Source organism: Hippopotamus amphibius, chromosome 7, assembly GCF_030028045.1.
Source record: "Hippopotamus amphibius kiboko isolate mHipAmp2 chromosome 7, mHipAmp2.hap2, whole genome shotgun sequence".
NCBI lineage: Eukaryota > Metazoa > Chordata > Mammalia > Artiodactyla > Hippopotamidae > Hippopotamus > Hippopotamus amphibius.
This window is the reverse complement of record NC_080192.1, coordinates 7,659,558-7,684,232: the sequence shown is the minus strand read 5'-3', so window position 1 is coordinate 7,684,232 and position 24,675 is coordinate 7,659,558. Positions and strand designations below refer to the sequence as shown.

At 42.7% G+C, this 24,675-nt stretch overlaps 1 non-coding gene across 1 annotated transcript; it reads right to left on the bottom strand.

Annotated features, from left to right (window-relative positions):
- Positions 1–12,667: 12,667 nt before the first annotated feature.
- On the bottom strand, positions 12,668–12,771 carry LOC130857945 (small nucleolar RNA U13). The gene has a single exon (XR_009054939.1). It is a non-coding gene; the product is annotated as a small nucleolar RNA U13 (small nucleolar RNA).
- Positions 12,772–24,675: the final 11,904 nt, after the last annotated feature.

Sequence of the window (24,675 nt, the reverse complement as noted above, 5' to 3'; positions counted from 1 at the left end):
GGTTTCAGTCCTGGTTCCCACTGGCTGTGTGATTTTGGTCAGTAGAAACAGTTACAGCCAAAAGTCCTTGAGAACTTGCTACCTGCCAAGCACAGCTAAGCCCTTTACATACATAACCTTGTCTAACACTCACAAAATCCCAGCAAGGTAAGTGCTATTATTCCTCGTTTCACACGAGAAAAGTGAGATGCAGGAAGATCCAAGAACGTGCCTAAGGTTACACAGAAGAATGACACAAAATCTTCTGTGCCACAGTGCCCTCATCTGGAACAGGAGGCTTACCTCTCAGAGTAGAGGAGACCACATCTAACAAAATGCCCGGCAGCTTCTCCTTTCATGCAAAGTTCAGGATGGCAGGGCTGTCCACAGAGCTGGGGGCAGTCTGCAGATGTGTCCATCTGCGTAGGGAGGGGTCCTCATGGGCTGGTGCATCACTCCGCTGGCATCAGAGGCTTTGCAGATGCCAGGACTGCCTGAAACATGTAATCAGGGACTATGAAGACATATACCTCTCCTGGATTTAGTGTGGATGTTTTGATCTGTGCCTCTGTAGGCAAAGTTATTAAACAAACAAGCAGATACACTGCTGTTCCTCTGGGGAAAAAAATCAGGTCAAGAATGTGAAATCAGGGACCTCCCTGATGGCCCACTGGCTAAGACTCTGAGCTCCCAATGCAGGGGTCCTGGGTTTGATCCCTGGTCAGGGAACTAGATCCTACATGCTGCAACTAAAGATCTCGAATGCAAGTGAAGATCCCATGTGCCACAACTAAGACCCAGTGGAGCCAAATAAATATTAAAAAAAGAAAAGAAAAGAAAGAAAGAACGTTAAATCATATTGCTCCAAGTGCTAGAATACTGAGTGACACGGAATAAAGAGAGAAGACCATAGGGGAGAGTAATAAGACCTAGAAACAGAGCTCAGGGAGCAGGAAGCACAGAGCAGGTCCAGCCTGACTTGATGCAGGCAGCGTCCGTCAGAAGAACAGGATGGGAGAGAGCTAGACACATCTGATGGGTGTGGCACACCGCAGGATATGAGTTAGGACAGAACTGTGTGCCTGCATCTCAACTACTTACGGATTACCGCTTAAGCATCTTTTGAATCCAGTACAGAAGTTCTCAGGGGAAAATAAGAAGAGAGAAGAACTCAGGGGATAATAAGAAGAGAGAAGAAAGAGAAGGAACAGGAAGGGAACCATGCTCTGGGGATGCCCTGCTGAGAGGAGGGAAAGAGTCCAAGAATCAGGAAAGAAGAGCTACTTGAGAGGGAGAGAAAGAGAGTGCACGAGCGAGCGCTAAGCAGACTGTGGGGATTTCACAGCCAAAGCCATTTTAATGCAAAGTGAACCTGAACTGGGGCTTGCCCACCATCCCCAGGCTGAGAGAGACACACAAGGAAAAGAAATCAGACTGGAACACGGCAAGGATATAATGACCCACCCTGGAAAACAGGAATGAGGAAGTGGGCTGGAATCACAGCCACGAGCGAGATGAGCACACAGGGATGGCCCCCGTTAGAGGATGCCGTCGGAGTAGTCACAGTGATGCTCCATCGGCAGGAGAGTATGTGTCATATCGTAGGTTTACTTTTAAATTTGTACCCTGTCTCATCTCCAAAGAGATATGAGATGCTTTATGAAGATTCACAATTATAAGATTAAAAATAAGTGAAGGTTCCCCTAATTATTAGAGAAATGCAAACCAAAACTACCATGAGGTATCACCTCACACCAGTTAGAATGGGCATCATCAGAAAATCTACAAACAGTAAATGCTGGAGAGGGTGTGGAGAAAAGGGAACGCTCTTGCACTGGTGGTGGGAATGTAAACTGATACAGCCACTATGGAGAACAGTATGCAGGTTTCTTGAAAAACTAAAAATAGAGTTACCATATGACCCTGCAATCCCACTACTGGGCATATACCCAGAGAACACCATAATTCAAAAAGACACATGCACTCCAATGTTCACTACAGCACTATTTACAATAGCCAGGACATGGAAGCAACCTAGATGTCCATCAACAGATGAATGGATAAAGAAGATGTGGTACATATACACAATGGAATACTACTCAGCTGTAAAAAGGAACAAAATTGGGACATTTGTAGAGTCATGGATGGACCCAGAGACTGTCATACAGAATGAAGTAAGTCAGAAAGAGAAAAACAAATATCGTATATTAACACATATATGTGGAATATAGAAAAATGGTACAAATCAACCGGTTTGCAAGGCAGAAATAGAGACACAGATGTAGAGAACAAGCATATGGACACCAAGTGGGGAAAGTGGGAGCAGGGGGTGGGGTGAGATGAATTGGGAGATTGGGATTGCATACATACATTACTAATGAGAAAAAAAATACCAAATTGTATGCTTTAAATATATGCAGTTTATTGTATGTCAAAAAAAAAAATTAGTGAAGGTTCCAGCTGTTAGTAACAGCAGTATACCTTATCTTGGACTAACACTCCTCCCAATAAGGGATAATTCTAAACTAAACAAGCAAACTTTTAAAAACTATTTGAAGACTCTAAAGAGGGACAAAAATCAGGCAAAATAGAAAGGGCTCTTCCCTTTTAAAAACAGACCACCACTGGGTGAGATTCACCTTGTAAGGCTCCCCTCACCCCCCCAGCTCCCCCTCTTCCCCGTTCCCAGTCCTTGGAGCAAGCAGGGAAAGCACTCCTGCAGAAAGAGACCTTTTAACAACCTGGGCGGCAGCAGTCAGTCTGGGACCACAAGAGCAGCTAGAAATTGAGGGGCTGGAGAATCCTGGAAAGGAGAGAACCACAGAAGGGAGCCCCAGAATCTGTGAACAAGCTCCCTCTTAGTCACTGGCTGATTCCAGGGCTGCACACTCAGTGGGTGAGACTCCCAGGAGCCAGGGAGGCTGGAAGAGCAGGACAGAGGGCCCAGCAGCCTCTGCAGGGGCGCAGCACATCTGGAGTCTGCGTCCTGCAAGGTGAGAAGGGTTCAGTAAACACGTTGGCTTTCAACTGACACCCCAGAAGAGCCACACGTGAAAAATCAAGATGACATCTCAGAACTAAGGGATTCATCATAACACAAAAGGTAAAACTAAGACCACCCAGTGAACCCTAAAACCAAGCCTCCACAAGATCAAGTGATCTGCCAGGAATTTAACCGCCCCCAAAAACGTAATCCATTCAGAGTCACTACAACCCATCCATAACATCCTGTAGGCAAAGAAAATATAGTTAGGATGTCAGTTCTCTTCAAATTGATCTATTGATTTAACACAATTCCAATAATTATTCCAACAGTATTTTCTGGAGGTACAGACAAGCTGACCCTAAAGTATATGTAGAAAGACAAAGGAACTAGAGAAGCCAACAATTTTGAAAAAGAACAAAATGGGAGGATTCATACTACCTGATGTTAAGACTTACACAAAAACTACAGTAATCAAGACAGCATGGTTTTGGACAACAAACAGACAATAGGTCATGGTTAGGTGATTTTTTACAAAAGGCAATTCAGTGGAGAAAGTATAGTCTTTTCAACAAATCGTGCTGGAACATTTGAACACCCATATGCAAAAACAACCACCCCCTCAACCGCCACCTCACACTGAATAAAAAATTAACACAACATGGATCACAGATTTAACTGTAAAACATAAAACTATAAGACTCATAGAAGAAAATATAGGAGAAAATCTTCATGACTTTGGGTTAAGCAAAGAATTCTTAGATACAGCTCTGTAAGTAAGACTTTTAAAATAATAAATTGGGACTTGCCTGGTGGTGCAGTGGGTAAGGACCCGCCTGCCAATGCAGAGGACACAGGTTCAATCCCTGGTCCGGGAAGATCCCACATGCCATGGAGCTGCGCTCTAGAGCCCTCAAGCCACAACTGCTGAGCCTGTGTGCTACAACTATTGAAGCCCATGTGCCTAGAGGCCATGCTCCACAATGAGAAGCCACCGCAATGAGAGGCCCACTCACTGAACAAAGAGTAACCCCAGCTTGTTACAACTAGAGAAAAGCCCATGCGCAGCAACAAAGACCCAACACAGCCAAAAATAAATTTAAAAATTTTCTTAATTAAAAAAATTGTTATAAATAAAATGATAAATTGGACTTTATCAAGATTTAAAACTTGCCTTGCAAAAAAGAATGAAATAACAAGCCATAGACTTGAAGAAAATATCTGTAAATCAACATATACAACAAAAGCTGGTATTCAAAAACTAAACAAACACAGCAACAATAAACAAGTGGGACTACATCAAACTAAAAAGCTTCAATACAGCAAATGAAACCATCAATAAAATGAAAAGGCAACCTACCAAATGGGAAAAAATATTCACAAATCATATATTTGATAAGGGGTTAATATCCATAATATATAAAGACACATACAACTCAATAGCAAAACAAAAAGCCAACAATCTGATTAAAAAATGGGCAGAAGACCTGAATAGACATTTTTCCGAAGAAGACATACAGATGGACAACAGGCACATGAAAAGATGCTCAACATCACTGATCATCAGGGAAATGCAAATCAAAACCACAGTGAGACATCATCTCACATCTGTCAGGGTGGCTGTTACCAAAAAGACAAGAAATAACAAGTGTCGGTGAGGGTGTGGAGAAAAGGGAATCCTTGTGCACCACTGATGGGAAAGTAAATTTGGTGCAGCCACTATGGAAAACAGTATGGAGGTTCCTAAAAAAAATTAAAAATAGAACTAGTAGACGAACCAATAATTCCACTTCTCGGTATTTATCTGAAGCAATGAACTCTAATTCAAAAAGATATCTGCACCCCCATGTTCACTGCAGCATGATTTAAAACAGTGAAGATATATTAACAATGTAGGTACCATTCATTGACAGATGAATGAATAAAGAAAGTGTGTTATATGTATACAATTGAATATTATTTAGCCATTAAAAAAGAAGAAAATCCTGCCATTTGTGACAATGTGGACCTTGAGGGCATTATGCTAAGTGAAACAGTCAGACAGAGAAAGACAATTACTTTATGATCTCACTTATGTGTGGAATCTAAAACAAACAAGCAAAACACCCATAGACACAGATAACAGATTGGTGGTTGCAGGAGGTGGGGGTGTGGGGGGTGGGCGAGATGGGTGAAGGTGGTCAAAAGGTACAAACTTCCTGTTATAAAATAAGTAAGTCCTGGGGATGTAATGTATAGTGTGGTGACTATAGTTAACAATACTGTATTGTATATTTGAAAGTTGCTAAGAGAACAGATCTTAAAAAGTTCTCATCACAAGAATAAACGTATAACTATGTGTGGTGATGGATGTTAACTAGAATTACTGCAGTGATTATCTCACAATATATACATTATATCAAATCCTTATGTTATGTACCTAAAACTAATATACTGTTATATGTCAATTATATCACACATACACAAAAAATAACTGGCATCCATTATATAAAAAGGACCTGTATCCCAAACCTCAACGAAATAAGGCAAACAACCCAATTTTTCAAAATGAGTAAAAGATCTGGCCCCTTTAGCAAAACAGACGTACAAATGGTAAATGAGCACAGGAAAAGAGACTCAACGTGACTAGACATTAGGAAATGCAACTTAAAACCACAGTGAGGGCATCACTACACACCCATTAGAACAGAGGGGAAAAACAGCAACACTAAGTGCTGGTGACAGTGTAGAACAATCAGCACTGTCACACGTTAGTGTCACAAAATGTACACTACAAAAAACAGTTTGACAAGTTTCTTGCAAAGTTAAACATACACTTACCTTATGACTCAGCCATCTTCCTTGTAGATATTTATCCTAGAGAGAGGAAAATTTATGTTCACACAAAAACCTGTACGAGAATGTTTGCAGCGGTCTTATTCATAATCACCAAAAACTGGAAATTGGAATTAGTGTATTTTTTCTCTCTCAAATATTTTTTAATGTGGTAAAATATGCGTTACATAAAATTAGACATCTTAACCATTTTTATGTGTATTATTCAGTAGTGTTAAATGCACTCTCACAGTTGTGCAACCAACATCCAGGGCACATTTCATCTCGCAAACCTGAAACTTTTAAGTTTTGGGGGGATTTTCCAGCCACACAGCGCAGCATGTGGGATCTTAGTTCCCCAAACAGGGATCAAAGCCGCACCCCTGCATTAGAAAGGCACAGTCTTAACCACTGGACCAACCAGGGAAGTCCCCCAAAACTTTTAGATTTTGAGGAACTGCCATATTGTTTTCCACAGTGGCTGTTCCACTTCACATTCCTAGTGGCAGCGCAAAAAGGTTGAAATTTCTCCATATTCTCGCAACATTTTTTTTTCTTTTTACTATTTTTATTTTGCACTATAAAAAACAGCCAGTAAGTAACATACTGATTTTCTTCACATTCAGAACACTTGTTATTTTCTCTTGTGGTTCTGATTTGCATTTCCCCTAATAGTGAGTGGCGTTGAGCACTCTTTCATGTGCTTGTGGCCATTTGTACATCTTCTCTGGAGAAATATCTATTCAAGACTTCTGCCCATTTTTTAAATTTTTTTAAAATTTTTTAATTTTGGGGGCCGGCAAGGCAAGTGTGGCCAGGGATGGAAACCATGCCCCCTGCAGTGGAAGTTCGGAATCCTAACCACAGGACTGCTAGGGAGGTAAAACCCCTCTTTTGCCCATTTTTTAATCGGGCTAATTGGGATTTTTTTGTTGAGTTGTAGCAGTTCTTTACATATTCTGAAATATTAATCCCTTATCAGATACATGATTTGAAGATATTTTCTCCCATTTTGTAGGTTGCCTCTTCACTCTGTTGATTGTGTACTTTGATGAACCATTTTTAATTCTGATGTAGTCCAATTAATGGTTTTTTACTTTTGTTGCCTGTGCTTTGGTGCCACATCCAAGAAATCACTGCCGAATCAGCATCATGACGTTTTCTCCTGCTTTCTTCTAAGAGGTTTACAGTTTTAGTTGTTAGGTCTTTATAATTAGACCACTTAGGTATTTACAGTTAGATTCGTAAGGTCTCTTAGGTCTTTAATCCATTTTGAGTTAAATTCTGTATATGACATAAAGGTAAGGGTCCAACTTCATTTTTTTTTTTTTTTTGGTATGTAGATACCCAGCTTTCCCAGCACTATTTGTTTTTTCTTTTAATTTTATTTTATAAAATTAATTTTTATTGGAGTACAGTTGATTTACAATGTCGTGTTCCAGAACTATTTGCCAAAAAGACTTCTTTCCCCATAAAATGGTCTTAGATTAGCATCCTTGTTGAAACTCATGTGATCATATTCAGTACATGCATGGGTTTATTTCTGGGCTCTCTGTTCTATCAGTGAGTGTCTAATGAGTATGGAGTTTCAGTTTGGGAAGATGAAAAAGCTCTGGACATAGATGGTGGTGATGGTTGCACAACAATATGAAGGTACTTAATGGCACAGAACTGTACACTTTAAAATGGTAAATTTTATGTTATGTGTATTTTTACCACAATTTTTAAAAACTTTTAATGAAATAAAGACATTTTCAGAAAGGCAAAAGTGGGAATAATTCGTAGCCAATAGACCCTTACTCCAAGACATGCTAAAGAAAATTCTTCAGGCTGGAGGGAGAGATAAAAATTCAGATCTACTGGGACTTCCCTGGTGGCGCAGTGGTAAAAAATCTACCTGCCAACGTAGGAGACATGGGTTCAATCCCTGGTCCAGGAAGATCCCACATGCCACGCAGCAACTAGGCCAGTGCACCACAATTACTGAGGCCCTCGCGCCTAGAGCCCATGCTCTGCAACAAGAGAAGCCACAGCAATAAGAAGCCCGCGCACTGCAATGAAGAGTAGCCCCTGCTCCCTGCAACTAGAGAAAGCCCGTGTGCAGCAACGAAGACCCAACGCAGCCAATACATACATACATACATTTAAAAAAAAAAGGTAAATGGAATAAGCATCTACTAAAACTGATGAATCTCTGATTCATTAAAGAGAGAAAACATAAATCACCAACATCAGTAATGAAAAACAGGACATCTCGACAAAACCTACAGAATAAGATAAAATTATGAATAACTTTATGCCAATATATTTAACAACTTAAATGAAATGGACAAATTTCTTGAAAAATACAATTTACTAAAACATATGAAAATATAAAATATATGAATAGTCTAAGATCTATAGTAAACAAATTGAATTCCTAATTAACAACCTTCCTACTAGAAAACTCCAGGCCCAAATGGCTTCACTGGTGAATTACACCAAATATTTAAGGAAGATAAAACACCAATCTTATACAAACTCCTTTAAAAGTAGAGAAGGGAATACTTCCCAACTTGTCTCATGAGGCCAGCATAACTCTGATACCAAAAACCGACATTATATAAAAAGAAAATTGCAGATAATATCATTCATGAACATAGACAAAAAATTAGCAAATTAAAAAACATTACTACTGAATTGTAAAACAGTTTTAGCAAATTGAATCCTGCAATATTTAAAAATGATAATCATATCCATACAGAGTTTACACCAGGTAAACAAAGCTGGTTCAACTTTGCAAACTTAGGATAAGCAAAAATGTCTAAAAACACAAAAAAACACTAACCATAAAAGAAAAACTTGATAAACTGGACTTCATCAAAATTAAAATTTTATGTCCTTGGAAAAAAAAAAGAAAAGGTAAGTCTCAGATTGGGAAAAAATATTCACAATACATATTCTGACAAAGGACTTATATTCAGATTATATTTTTTTAAATTCCTACAATAAAAAAAAAGACAAGAACCCAAGTTATAAAAATGGGCAAAAGACTTGGACACTTCACAAATGAAGGTATACAAATGGCCAATAAGCACATTAAAAGATACTCAACATTATTAGTAATTCTGAAGATGCAAATGAAAACCACTATGAGATTCCACTACACGCCCAGCAGAATAGCCAATATTAAAAGGACTGACAAAGGAATTCCCCAGTGGTCCAGTGGTTAGGACTCTGCACTTTCACTGCTGAGGGTGTAGGTTCAAGCCCTGGTCAGGGAACTAAGATCCCACAAGCCGCATGACGTGGTGAAAAAAAATTTTTTTTAATTTTTTTAAATAAAAATAAAAGCACTGAGAAGACCAAGCATTGTCAAGGACGCAGAGCAACAGGAATGCTCACCCACAGCTGGTGGGAATGTAAAATGCTCTGACCACTTTGGCAGTTTCTTTCTTTCTAAAATACACTTACCACACCACTCAGGACTCCCACTTCTGTATATTTACCCAAGAGAAAGGAAAACCTATGTCCACACAAAGACCTTCATGTGAATGTTGGGGGGGTTTGTTTTGTTTGTTTTTTCATTTTTTGGCCACGCAGCACAGTTTGTGGGATCTTAGTTTCCTGACCAGAGATCGAACCCAGGCCCTTGGCAGTGAAAGTGCAGAATCCTAACCACTGGACCACCAAGGGATTCCCTTTTATTTTTTTTTAATTTTTTTTTAGACCTTCATGCGCATGTTCATAGCTTTCTTCATAATAGCCAAACCATGGAAACAGCCCAACAAATGGTAAGTGTATAATCAACCTGTGATCCACCCACTCAGTGCTCACAACTCAGCAATCAAAAGGAACAAACTATGATAAACATGACATGGCTGAGTCTCAAAAGCGTTATGCTGAGTGAAAGGAGCCAGATGCAAAAAGTTAAACACTGTATGAAATTCTAGAAAAGACCATAATAGAGTGACAGAAAGATCAGTGCTTTCCCGGGGAAAGTGGTTGGGGAAGCACAAGAGGCACAAAGGAGCTTTGGGGGTGATGGAAATGATTCTGGTGGTGTCCCAAAACTGTATACACCTGTCAAAACTCATTGAATTATAGACTTTAAATTGAATTTTACTATATATAAATTATACCTCAATAAAGTTGATTTTTTTAATTCCACATGAGATACCAGTTCACACCCACTAGAAAAGCTAAAATGTAAAGACTGACAATACCAAATGTTAGCAAGGATATAAAGCAACTGAAACTCACATACGATGCTGGCAGAGTAAAATAGTAAAACCACCTTAGAAAAAGGTTGGGCCATTTCTCATAAAGTTAATCACACACTTTCCTCATGACCCAGCAATTCTAATTCTGGTATTTATTCAAGTAAACAAAAATATTCATCCACAAAAAGAATGTTCAGGGCTTCCCTGGTAGCACAGTGGTTAAGAATCCACCTGCCAATGCAGGTGACATGGGTTTGATCCCTGGCCCAGGAAGATCCCACATGCCGTGGAGCAACTAAGCCCGTGCGCCACAACTACTGAGCCTGCGCTCTAGAGCCCGTGAGCCACAACTAATGAGCCCATGTGCTGCAACTACTAAAGCGCACATGCCTAGAGCCCATGCTGTGCAACAAGAAGCCACCACAATGAGAAGCCCGTGCACCACAACGAAGAGTAGCCCCCTCTCACCACAAATAAAGTCAGTGTGCAGCAATGAAGACTGAATGCAGCCAATAAATAATTAAAATTAAATAATTTTTTTAAAAAAGCATGCTATCAGATCCTACACACTTGCAAAGCGCGGGGGGATTAGATTTGACTTTTAGCTTATTAGCCAAAGAAGCAAAGAATGGAAACTAATCAGTTACCTGATTGTAGCCGGAAGAGTGAAAAAAAATCAGTTGTTCAGTATTTTCACAATTTTTGTAAGAAAAATTCAATGCACCCACCGATCCTTGTGAAAAGACATGATTTGAGTTAGTGGACAAGCTTCTCAACAGGACCCTTATTTATACACAGGCATTCATTTGGCTGCTGTTTAAAAGGCCTTGTGATGTAATAGAAAAGACGGCAAATTTTGCTGGGCCCACTCTCCCCGCCCTGCAAACCCAATTGCTCAGGAGCGAATGCAGCTCCACTTCACAGGGTTTCCAGAATCCCCTTCACGACCCCTCTGGCCTCATCTCCTGCCCGATCTTCCAGAGCTCTCTACCCCATCTCCCTACTTCACCCCCTGCTGCCCCGAGTATGTTCCCAATACAGCAGAGCTTAACTCAGATCTCGTGGTTCCTCCACTAAACATTCCTGTTTCACTCAGAGTCAGAGCCCAAGTCCTCACAGCCCTTAGCGGACACGCTGCCTTTCCAGGCCCTCACTACCACCTGCCCTGGGGCCTCCGTGCTGCTCTGGGACTTGCCAGGCCCCAGCTGTCTCCCCTCCGGCCTGGAGGGCTCTTTCCCCAGGGACCCACTAAGCCAGTTCCCTCACCACTTCAAGTCTTTGCTGGACTCTCACCTTTTCAGTGCCGTTACCCTGAGCATCAGGTGTAAACGTGCACTCTGCCCCCTTGCCTTCCACACGCACCTGATTTACCATGCTCCTGGCATCGTCCTGAGCCCTTTGGTCTTTCTTCCCGGGTCCTGTGTGCCAAGACCATTTTCCTCTCTGCCTTCCTGTGCCTCTTCCAAATGAAGCCCTGTGCGTCTGTTAAACACTCACTAGCCACCTGCCAAAGTCCTGCAAAAAGGTCTGATAGGTTTCCATCTGCCACCCAAAGAGGGAATAACTGCCAGTACGATGGCTTCTTAAAGGATGGGCGGCCCTCGTGATGAGAAAACGCACCTCCTGAGTAAACTTTCAGAAAAATTCTTAGCCAAGGCAGCAACTCTTAACACTTCCTGAGACCACGCAGGTACCAAGCAGTAAAAAGAACCTCGCCCCACTCCACCTCTACGCCCTGCCTGCCTTCAAAAGCCTGACTCTTAGAACTTGAGAAATTGTATATTCTGAGCATATTCTCAGAACAAAATGGACAAGATGCTACAGAGATGGACAAGATGTTACAGAGAAACACCAGAGAGAACTTAGAGGAACCTGGACTGAGCCCCAGATAAAATTCCCATGGGAGGCGGCTGCAGAATAATCTTTTCAGAGATTCCCTTGACCTATCTCAACACAAGTCACCCTTTAGCCCTAACTTTTCAATAAATAAAGATACTTTATCTTCTCTGGGCTTAACAGTTCTCATTTCTAGTGTTTCTTCTTGGGCCCCAAGTTTCAAAAACATTTTGATCTCTGCTCCTCTCCACTGGGCTCCAAGGCCTCCATCTGGCTCCATAAATCTGAAACTTGTGAAATTCTCAAGTGACCAGGAACAGAAGATTCCCAGGGGTTCCCTTATAACCCTTGTTCAGGTTCTAAGCCATCTTTTTGTTTCACTGTATACTTTCAACAGGCACCCATTCATCCCACAAAGCAACCTTCATAATCCCTAAAGCACTTTATAGTTTACAGAGTACTTTTTTTTTTTAACATTCCTTCTCTCATTTGAGGCAAAAAATGTTACATATCTGCTGGAGCACATGCCATTAGCAGTGGACACTTTTTCTCAGCCCCCAAACCACAGATACAGGGATGGAACAGAGCAGTGGGGTTTTGAGTCCATCTGCACGATTGATTTATCATAACTCAGGGCCAAGAACCAGACTTTTAACTCCGTAGGGATAACGTTTTATATTTCTCTTCATCTTATCAGTGAGTGTGTGTATTCCCCCTACTAGCATCACCCACTTAGTGAAGTGAAAGGCAGCTGTGGGACGTACGTAACTCCCTATTTAATAAAAAATATTTTAATATACCTGTTGAAAGACACTCACTCGCGGATTGACTTCTAGACACAAAATGTTTTTCACATCAGACAGGCAACATGCCAACACCGTAACAAGGTTGCAGGGACGCACATCTCACACCGCGGCGTGAACACCCAGTGGTCATGCTTACGAACCACAAAGGGATCTATATTTTTTTATTAGACTTTACTTTTTGAGCTTTGGGATCTTAGTCCCCTGACAGGGATCAAACCCACGCCCCCAGCAGTGGAAGCGCGGAGTCTTAACCACTGGACCGCCAGGGAAGTCCCTAGAGCAGCAAAATTGAGAGGGAGGAACAGAGATTTCCCACACGCCCCTTGCTCCCACAAGTGCACAGCCTCCCCCATTTATCAACATCTCCCACCACAGTGGGATATTTGTCACAATAGAGGAAGCTACAGTGATACCTCATGGTCACCCAAGGTCAGTAGTTTACATTAGGGTTCACTCCAGGTGTAGTACATTCTACAGGTTTGGACAAACGTATAACGACATGAACCCACCATCACAGTATCATACAGAATATTTTCACCATCCTAAAAATCCTCTCTGCTCTGTCTACTCATCCCTCCCTCCCCCCAACCCCTGGCAACCACTGACCTGTTTATTGTCTCCATTTTGCCTTTTCCAGGATGTCACAGAGGTGGAATCATCCAGTATGTAGACTTTTCGGATTGGTTTCTCTCACTTGGTAAAATGTGTTTAAGGTTCCTCCATGTTTTTTCATGGCTTGATAGCTCATTTATTTTTAGCACTGAATAGTCCTCTATTGTCTGGATGGACCACAGTTTATTTATTTACCCACCTGCTGAAGGACATCTTGGTTGCTTCCAAGTTTAGGCAATTACAAATAAAGCTGCTATAAACACCGTGTTCAGGTTTTTGTGTGAACATAAGTTTTCAACTCCTTTGGATAAATACCAAGGAGTGAAATTGCTGGATCATATGGTAAGATTACGCTTAGTTTTATGAGAACTGCCAATCTGTCTTCCAAAGTGGCCGTACCATTTTGCATTCCCATCAGCAAAGTTCCTGTTGGTCTACAGCCTTGTCGGCATGTGGTGTGGTCAGTGCTCCAGATTTTGGTGATTCTAATAGGTGTGCGGTGGTATCTCATTGTTGTTTTAATTTGCATTTTCCCAGTAACACAAGCTGTGGAACATCTTTTCACATGCTTATTTACTATCTGTATCTGTTCTTCAGAGAGATGTCTGTTAGGATCTTTGGCTCATTTTATAATCAGGTTATCTCTTGACTATTGCACTGTAAGAGTCCTTTGTCTATTTTGGATAACAGTCCTTTATCAAATAAGTCTTCTACAAATAGTCTCTCCCAGCCTGTGGCTTCTCTTTTCATTCTCTTGACAGTACCTTTTTTTTTTTTTTTTTTAATTTATTTGCTGCATTGGGTTTTCGTTGCTGCACACGGGCTTCCTCTAGCTGCTGTAGTGGCTTCTCTTGTTGCGGAGCATGGGCTCTAGGTGTGTGGGCTTCAATAGTTGTGGCACATGGGTTTAGTTGCTCTGCAGCATGTGGGATCTTCCCAGAGCAGGGCTCGAACCCATGTTCCCTGCATTGGCAGGTGGATTCTTAACCACTGTGCCACCTAGGAAGTCCCGACAGTGCCCTTTGCAGAGCAGAAATTTTTAATTTTAAGGACGCCCAGCTTACCAGTTATTTCTTTCATGGATCATGCCTTTGGTGTTACATCTTAAAAGTCATTGCCAAACCCAAGGTCATCCAGAGTTCCTCCCATGTTTTCTTCTAAGAGTTTTACAGTTTTGTCTTTTATATTTAGGTCTAGGATCCATTTTGAGCTAACTTTTCCAAACAGTGTATGGTCTGTCTAGCTTTGTTTTTTTGCATGTGGATGGCCAATTGTTCCAGCACCATTTGTTGAAAAGACTATCTTTGCTCCATTGTATTGCCTTTGCTCCTTGGCCAAATATCAGTTAACTATTTTTTTTTAATAAATTTATTTATTTATTTATTCATTGATTCATTCATTGGCTATGTTGGGTCTTCGTAGCTGCATGCAGGCTTTCTCTAGTTGCAGTGCACGGGCTTCTCGTGGTGGCTTCTACTGTCGCAGAGCATGAGCTCTAGGTGCTCAGGCTTCTGCAGTTGTGGCACTTGGGCTCAGTAGTTGTGGCTCTCAGGCTCAACAGTGAAAGCTCAGTAGTTGTGGTGCACAGGCTTAGTTGCTCTGCGGCACATGGGATCTTCCTGAACCAGGGCTGGAACCCATATCCCCTGCATTGGCAGGCGGAGTCTTAACCACTGTGCCACCAGGGAAGTCTCAGCTGACTTTTTTTTTTTTCCAGCCGACTATTTTTATACGGTCTATTTCTGGGTTTACCATTCTGTTCCACTGATGTCCATTCTTTCACCAGTACTACACTGTCTTGATTAGTCTAGCTTTATAGGAGTCTTTAAGTTGGGTAGTGTCAGTCCTCTGACTTTGTTCTTCAATTTTGAGTTGGCTAATTCTGGATCTTTTGTCTCTCCCTATGAACTTTAGAATCAGTCCGCCAATATCCACAAAATAACTTCGTGGGATTTTGATTGAGACTGAATTGAATCTATAGATCAAGTTGGGAAGAACTGATATTGTGACGTGATATTGTGAGTCTTCCTATCCATAAACAGGGAATAACTATTTATTTAATTCTTCTTTAGTATCTTTCATCAGAGTTTTTCCTCATCTAGGTCTTTTATGATATAAATTTTTTAAATGCAACTGATGTATTTGGTATGGAGTTTGTCCATGTAATTGCCATCTGTCTTTGAGGTCAGGGCCATGTCTGCTTAAATAGGAGATGACATGACAACATTTGCAGGTATGGACATCAGAAATGCTGATGAAGGGGAGGAGAATCTGACGGATTCCATTAGAATCTGGATTCTAATCCCAGCCCAGCCACTAACTTGCTGTAAGAGATTTCTGTCTCTAGGCCTTAATGAAGGGGTTAGGCTAGACCAGTGCATCCTGGGCTCAACTCCCAAATGTTTTTTCCATAGGTTTGGGGTGGGAACTGGAGAAATCTGTATAATTAAAAACTTACGCTGGTGTTTTTGATCTCCAGGATCCACTGACTTATTTTGAATAAAGGTTTCCAAATTTCCTCCCTTTATGTGCCTTTAGTGATTCAATAAGTGTCTCATGATGCCCCACAGCCTAAAGAAATACCCAACAGTTCTGTCATTAAGTAGGTAAGCCCAAACAAACTCAGTAAGTATTTATGTCCTAACAATGTAATGCCTTTGAATTAAACCTCAGAATCAGACTGGACACCCCACTCAAACCTCAGAATCAGACTGGACACCCCACTCAAACCTCAGAATCAGACTGGACACCCCACTCTCATTTCCTGCTCCATGCTGATTTACACACAGTACTTGCTGTTTATCACAACAACCTCCAAAACCTCAGCTTGGCAAAAATATGACATAATCAGAAGGAATGCAGTGCAAGCCAACGCTGAAATTGCCTCAGGCTAGCAGTCTGTGCAGCATCAGGCGGCACTGCGTTATGGGCTGAATGGTGGCCCCTCTTCAATTTCATACGTTGAAGTCCTAACCCCCAGGACCTCTGACTGTGACTGTATTTGGAAACAGGGCTATTAAAGAGGTAATTAGGGCTTCCCTGGTGGCGCAGTGGTTAAGCATCTGCCTGCCAATGCAGGGGACACGGGTTCGACCCCTGGCCCAAGAAGATCCCACATGCAGCAGAGCAACTAAGCCCGTGCGCCACAACTACTGAGCCTGCGCTCTAGAGCCCACAAGCCACAACTATTGAGCCCATGTGCCACAACTACTGAAGCCCACACACCTAGAGCCTGTGCTCTGCAACAAGAGAAGCCATCGCACTGAGAAGCCTGCACAACGCAACGAAGAGTAGCCCCTGCTCTCCCAACTAGAGAAAGCCCGCACACAGCAACGAAGACCCAACACAGCCAATAAATAAATAAATTTATTTATTTATTTTGAAAAACTATATAAAAAAAGAGGTAACTAAGGTAAAATGAGGTCATATGAGTGAGCCCTAATCCAATACGACTGGTGCCCTTATAAGAGGAGATCAGAACACGGATATGCCCACACAGAGGAAAGACCACGTGAGACACAGCAAGAAGACAGCCACGTGCAAGCCAAACAGAGAGGCTTCAGAAGAAATGAACCTTGCCGACACCTTGACCTTGAACTTCTAGCCTACAGGACTGCACTGTTTAAACCATCCAGTCTGTGGTACTTTGTTATGGCAGCCCAGCAAACCAACACACTAGGTTTCCTCCAAGATTTTAAAATACCCCTCAGCACCCCTGAGAGGCCCCTGCCATGCCTCAGAGTACCTCAACACACAGTTGCAGAACCACACACATAGGGTCTTAAATATTCCACAAGTCTGACCCCACTCAAACCAGTAATTGCTAGGGTATAAGTCAGCTAGCAAAATTTCACTCAGCACATATAAACATTTCTGCCCTAATCACTCCCCTGGTTCAGCAGACATTGATCACTTGATAGAAGAGTCACCCTAGGCCAGTGACTTAGGTAACCAGGGAGGTGGTTGGGGTAGTCTAGGAGAAAGCCAGTTGTGAGCCTGACAGGGATGGTGGCAGTGGGAATGCAGAAAAGTGGACATATTGGGATATGTTTTGTGGTGAGTAGTAGTCAGACTCAGAACTTGCAGATGCATCTCTGAGTGGGAGACAGCAGAATCAAGGATAATTCCTAGGGTTTTGTTTATAATGTAGTTTTTTTTTTTAATAAATTTATTTATTTATTTATTTATTTTATTGGCTGTGTTGGGCCTTTGTTGCTGCACACGGGCTTTCTCTAGTTGTGGTGAGCGGGGGCTACTCTTCCTTGTGGTGCACAGGCTTCTCATTGCAGTGGCCTCTCTTGTAGCAGAGCACGGGCTCCAGGCGCATGGGCTTCAGCAGTTGCAGCACATGGGCTCAATAGTTGCAGCTCACAGGCTCTAGAGCGCAGGCTCAATAGTTGTGGCGCATGGGCCTAGTTGCTCCGCGGCATGTGGTATCTTCCTGGGGCAGGGATCAAACCCGTGTCCCCCGCATTGGCAGGCGGATTCTTACCCACTGCGCCACCTAGGAAGTCCTATAATGTAGTTATATATTTATATTATAACTACGATCTTTCATTCCATAATTTTTAGTGAGAGCCTGCTAAGTGCTATGCTATGTCCAAAGCGCTGGGATACAGAGATGAGAAAAACAAGGTCCCTACTTTCACTTGATTAGGAATGTGGATGCTGAAGCTAGATTGCCTGGGTTCAAATCCCAGGTGACCTTGGGCAAATTACTTACCCTACCTAAGACTCGGTTTGCTCATCTGCATAATGAGATAATAAAGGTCTCCACCTCCTAGAACTGCTATAAGGATTAAAAAAGTTAATATATTACAGCACTTAGAATAGCACCTAACAAGAGTAAGCAGTCTGTAAGTTTTAGCTATTACAACTCAAGGAGCTTTTATTCTAGTGGAAGGAGGCAGAAAATAAACAAACTCTGAATATTATATCGTGATAAGTTCAATGATGAAAATCAAAAAGGGGGAAGTGAGAGAGAGCTTCATGAACTACTTTACACCAGGGGCTCAGGAAAGGCCTTTCTGAGGAGATGACATTTAAACTAGGGCCTTCCCTGGTGGTCCAGTGGTTAAGACTTTGAGCTCCCAACGTAGGAGGCCCGGGTTCGATCCCTGGTCAGGGATCCCTCAAGCCATGCAGTGTGGCCAAAATAAATAAATTAATAAACCAAATAAAAATAAAGATGCCAATAGTGAAAATAAATGTTTTAAAAAATAAAATGAAAAAATAAACGAGACCTAAATGGCAAGAAGGAGCCACCCATGAGAATATCCAGGAAAAGAACATTCTGGAAAGAAACAACATAAGCAAATCCCCCAAGGAACAAGCTTGGCATGTTCCAGCGACAGAAAGAAGGGCAGCAGGGCTGGAATTCAATGAGAGAGGGAGTGAATGATGCAGAACAAAGTTGGCAAGGCAGGCAGTTGACAGATCACATAGGCCCTTATAGGTCGGCGGGGTAAGGAATCAGATTTTATTTCAAGAGTGATGAGGAGGTGGGGCTTCCTAGGTTGTGCAGTGGTTAAGAATCCACCTGCCAATGCAGGGGACACGGGTTCGAACCCTGCTCCAGGAAGATCCCACATACCGCAGAGCAACTAGGCCCGTGTGCCACAACTATTGAGCCTGCACTTTACAGCCCGTGAGCCACAACTATTGAGCCCATGTGCTGCAAATACTGAAGCCCATGCACCTAGAGCCCATGCTCGACAACAAGAGAAGCCACGGCAATGAGGAGCCCGTGCACCACAACGAAGAGTAGCCCCCACTCACCACAAGTAAAGAAAGCCCGTGCACAGCAAAAAAGACCCAACATAGCCAATAAAATAAATAAATTAATTAAAAAAAAAAAAAGAGTGATGAGGAGGGACTTCCCTGGTGGTCCAGTGGGTAAGACTCTGCGCTCCCAATGCAGGGGGCTCAGGTTCAATTCCTGGTCGGGGAACTAGATCTCACACACATGCTACAACTAAGAGTCCTCATGCCACAACTAAGAAGTCTGCATGCCACAACGAAGACCCCACGTGCTGCAACTATGACCCGGTGCAGCCAAAATACATAAATAAATAAATATTTTTTTAAAAAGTGATGAGAAGCAAGGCGAGTGATTAAGTGAGGAAGATGGTGTGGTTTGACTTTTTAAAGACTTTTTGTCAGGTGGTTGTATGAATAGGTTTTAGGGACAAGAGTCTACTATAGGACTCCAGGCAAGAAATGAGGGTGACTTCATCTGGGGGGAGGGACAGAGGTAAGAGGACAGATCTGGGATGTGACTTAGATATAGAATCAACTAGACTAGTACTTCATACAAAGGTTCTGCTGTACAAAGCTCAGGACAGTCTGCCTCATACTAGTCACAGGCATTGACATTTGCAGCTTAGATTCAGATTTGCGGCCTTAGGGCTTTTTGATTCCGATAGACGTGGACTTGAATTCTGGCTCCATCACTCAGCCACTGTGTGACCTTATACAAGCCATCATCACAGCTTCCTCCTCTGTAAAAGGGGGATGGATACCAACACTTGGCTTAAGGGTAGCTGTGGAAGTTCAAGGAGAGAATCCAGGCAAAGCACTTTGCACAGAATCTGGCCACACAGGAAGAGCTCAATGAATGTTAGCTGTTAGTATTGCACTCAGTTACTGCACATCTCCACACTCATTCCAATGAAACAACTGCAAACGTTCTTTTGCTGGCCTCCCTGCCTCCAGCTCCACCTGCTCCAATCCATCCTCAACTCTGCTGCAGGACTTTACCCCAAACATAAATCAATCATGTCACTCCCCTTTCATAATCACTACAATGGCTCCCCCACCTACAGATAAAAATCCCAAAGTCTTAGAACAATGCCCAAAGGCCCTGCACACTCGGAACCCTGCCTGCCTCCCTGCCAGCCCCTTCCCACATCCTAGCCTACAGCCATGCTAAATTATTTTAGTTCCCCAAATAAACCACTGTTCCAACTTACCATGCTTTTGTCTATACCATTTCCTCTGCTGAAGTATTCTTCCGACCACCCCCCACACCTATTAAACAATTACTCATCTGTCAAGACACAACTTAAATATCACTTATCTTGACACCTCCCTTCCCATTCTCCTATTATCACTGAAAATTGCACATAATTCCAATACTTCATTGATCGATCTATAACCTTCACCTATGAACTCGCAGAGGGCAGGCACCGCAAGCACCTCTGAAAACCCTGCACAGCGCCACTCAGGAAACATCTGATGAGTGAATGGAGAACAAGGCAGGAGGAGACCTTTATGAATATGCCTCTCCAGGGGAGTATGTTTAGTTCCTAGCTCGTGGTCTTCTCAGGGAGGTTTCACCCTGAGATGGTTAGGAGAAAAGGCTCTGGAATCAGAAAGAAATGTGTTGGAACACTGGCTCCACTGCAACCTCACTGTGCAACCCGGAATCCATTACTTAACCTAAGACTCTGTCTTCACCTGCAAAATGGAATGGCAATAACCTCAGAGGTTTGTCGCAAAGAGCAAAAGAGACGATTTATGTAATGAGCTCAGCCAAGTGCTTGACATCCATGGAGCATACAGTAAATGGCAGCTTTTAAAAAGTGCAAAAATAAAATTTAAACCCCCTCAAAATGTGTCCCCCCACACCCCGTAATCACTACTAGCGGGGGTGTGGGGGGACACATTTTGAGGGGGTCTAAATTTCCATTTTATGTATTTTTATACACTGTTTGAAAATCAGAAAAATAAAGATAGAGCAAAATTAATAATACAAATTAAAAACAGGGGGACTTCCCTGGTGGAAGTGGGATCAATCCCTGGTCGAGGAATGATGATCCCACGTGGCAAGGCCAAAGAATTTGAAAATTTTTAAAAATTAGAAAATTAAAAACAGATCCAAGTCTTCTACTCCATATCCACTGTTTCTTACACGTTCCCAAACTCTGGAGAGATGGGTCATGTTTAAGAATAAGTATGGCCTGGGACTTTCCTCATGGTCCAGTGGTGAAGAATCCACCTTGCAATGAAGGGGACGTGGGTTCAATTCCTGGTTGGGGAACCAAGATCCCACACGCTACGGGGCAACTAAGCCCATGCGCCACAACTACTGAGCTCGAGCATCTCATCTAGAGAGCCTGCTGCCGCAAACTACAGAACCCACATGCTCTGGAACCCACGTGCCACAACTACAGAGCCCATGCGCCCTGGAGCCAGTGCGCCACAACTAGAGAAGAGAAAACCTGCACGCCACAACTAGAGAGATGCCCACACACCGCAATGAAAAATCCCACATGCCTCAATAAAGATCCTAAGGGTCGCAGCTAAGACCTGATGCAGCCAAAAAAAAAGAAGACATGTGGCCTAACACAACATTGTAAATCAACTCTATGCCAAAAAAATAAATAAAATATAAGCCAAAAAAAAAAGGGCACCGCCAAAATCAGTAAGTCTATCTGAAGTGCTCAACAATAAAGCAAAGGTGGTTTAAAAAAAAAAAAAAGAATAAGTATGGCCTTGGTCAGCAGGGGGCTGGCACTGGGAGAAGAAAATGGTTCCTCAGGAATCCTCTGCCCTAGATTGTCCATTCTAACCCACTAAGTAAGGAGACAGGTATCCAGGGCAGTAGCTCTGTTCAGTGATGAACACTCTACAGATAACAAGAGCTTCTTCCATACCAGCAGTCACAGATGTACATGCTTTCGGTGGCCAGAAGCCAGTACAGATGCATGCATGTCGTAAAGAGTGGGGTCTGGCAAGCTGGAGACGACAAGTGCCTTCTAAAGGAAACAGAACTAGGAGCCCCAGACAAGTGCTGCCCACAATGTAGTCATATAAACCAGTGTCCCGGACCTCCTAGTGGCACAGGGGTTGAGAATCTGCCTGCCAATGCAGGGGACACAGCTTCCAGCCCTGCTCCAGGAAGATTCCACATGCATGGAGCAACTAAGCCCGTGCACCACAACTATTGAGCCTGTGCTCTAGAGCCTGCGAGCCACAACTATTGAGTCCATGTACCACAACTACTGAAGCCCATGCGCCTAGAACCCCTGCTCCACAACAAGAGAAGCCACTGCAATGAGGAGCCCATGCACCACAATGAAAAGCAGCCCTGGCTTGCTGCGACTAGAGAAAGTCCATGTGCAACAACAAAGACCCAATGCAGCCAATAATTAAATAAACAAATAAATAAATTTAAAGATAAATAAATAAATAAAACCAGTGTCCCCACATCTTCTCATTCTTTAAAAAAAGAAAAGCTGGAAGTCCAGATTATTTTTTGTAAAATTTAAATATTACTTCAAAAAATTTTATAACCACAGTACCGGCCAAACAAAACACTTTCGCAGGCTGAATTCAGCACAGAAGCCTCCAGTTTGCACCACACTTTTCTACAGGATTTCTTAGGAAATTGAGGCTGGGGCAAACCATGAAAACAGGTACCTCCAACAAGGTCAGAGTCCTTCATCTTTGCCTGTGTGTGTACAAATGACTGAAGCCTGTCTGTCCCCATGTCTTTCCCAGTCAACAATAAAGCAGATAGTCTTTTTTTTTTTTTTTTTTTTTTTGCAAAGTATCTAAAACTTCACTCAACGTGCTTCAGGGTAAAGAGAAAGAAGTAATTTCTACTTATTCTTCATGACCCAGCTCAGGTGATACCTTCCCAGGGAATCTGTCCCCTGATCCCTTACCCCACCACACCCTGTAGGACTAGCTAACATTCCCTGAGCACTTACCATGCCAGTCCCTGCCTGAAGATCTTTACCTGTAAAAACCCACCTAATCCTCTCAACATACCCATGACCCAGGTAATACTCCACACCCATTTTACGTAAAATTAAATAACCTGCCAGAGTCCACACCGTTTAGACAGAGCAGGGGCAGGACTTGGATGGGGAACTCCTGGAGGACTAGTGTCTTGTCTTAATCATCTCTGAACCCACAGGGATCAGTACTTTGGCACTAAATGTTCATGAATGAACAAACAGATCACTCCCCATCTGTATATGTGTATATAGTAGGCTCTAAAGGGTGATCTTGACAACACAGGCATTTCTTCAACGATATTTCTATGCACCACACCTGTTGGGCTCTAGACATGAACAGATCTTCGTTACAGGGCTCACAGCTTGGTGAGGGTACCAGGTGTGTACATGTAAAATTTAAAATAATAGGGACTTCCCTGGTTGCACAGTGGTTAAGAACCCGCTTGCCAATGCAGGGGACACGGGTTCGATCCCTAGTCCAGGAAGATCCCACAAGCCGCAGAGCAACTAAGCCTGTGTGCCACAACTACTGAGCCTGCGCACCACAACTACTGAGCCTGCGCTCTAGAGCCTGTGCGCCCTACAGCCCACGAGCCACAAGAGAAGCCACCTCAGTGAGAAGCCTGCACACAGTAATGAAGAGTAGCCCCCACTCACCGCAACTAGAGAAAGCCTGCATGCAGCAACAAAGACTCAATGCAGCCAAAAATAAAATAAAATAAATAAAAAATAGCAATGTCACTTGATTTGGCTTGGAAAAATCAGGGAAAGCTTCCTGGCAGAGGAGATGCTTAAACTGAGTCTTGGAGGAAGAGAGTAAAGTGTTCCCCAGGCAGATAAGGACAGGAAGGAGAGCCCAGCTGAGGGGCAGCATGTGCAAAGGCCTCGAGATGACCAAATCTTTTTCCAAAGACTTGCAATCAGCCCTGACTGGCTCACATGCAAGGAACATGGTGGGCACACTGAGAAAGGCTGGAGGGTAGACAGCTTCTGAGTGTGCAGCGCCTTGACTGGGTAAGAGATAGGGAACCATAAAGGGTTTTTTTTTTTTTTAACAGTTTTATTACGGTATAATTTGCATGCCATAAAATTCATCTCTTTTACGTGTACAGTTCAGTGATTTTTAGTAAATTTACAGAGTTGTATAACCATCACCACAATCCAGTTTTAGATCTCAATTACCCCAAAAGACCCCTCCTGTCTGTTCCCACTTCCACCCCAGGCAACCACTGATCTACTTTTGGGCTGTACAAATGTGCCTTTCCAATAACCAACAAGGTCCTACTGTATAGCACAGGGAACTATACTCAATATCTTGTAATAGGGACATCCCTGGTGGCACAGTGGTTAAGAATCCACCTGCCAATGCAGGAGACACAGGTTCAAGCCCTGGTCCAGGAAGATGCTGCAGAGCAACTAAGTCCGTACGCCACAACTACTGCGTGCCACAACTACTGAAGCCATGCGCCTAGAGCCCAGGCTCTGCAAGAAGAGAAGCCACCGCAATGAGAAGCCCACACACTGCAATAACGAGTAGCCCCCCACTTACCACAACTAGAGAAAGCCCATGCACAGCAACAAAGACCCAATGCAGCCAAAAATAAATAAATAAAAATTTTTTTAAAGTAAAAAAAAAATCCTGTAATAATCTACAATGGAAGAGAATCTAAAAAAGAACAGATATACATGTGTATAAC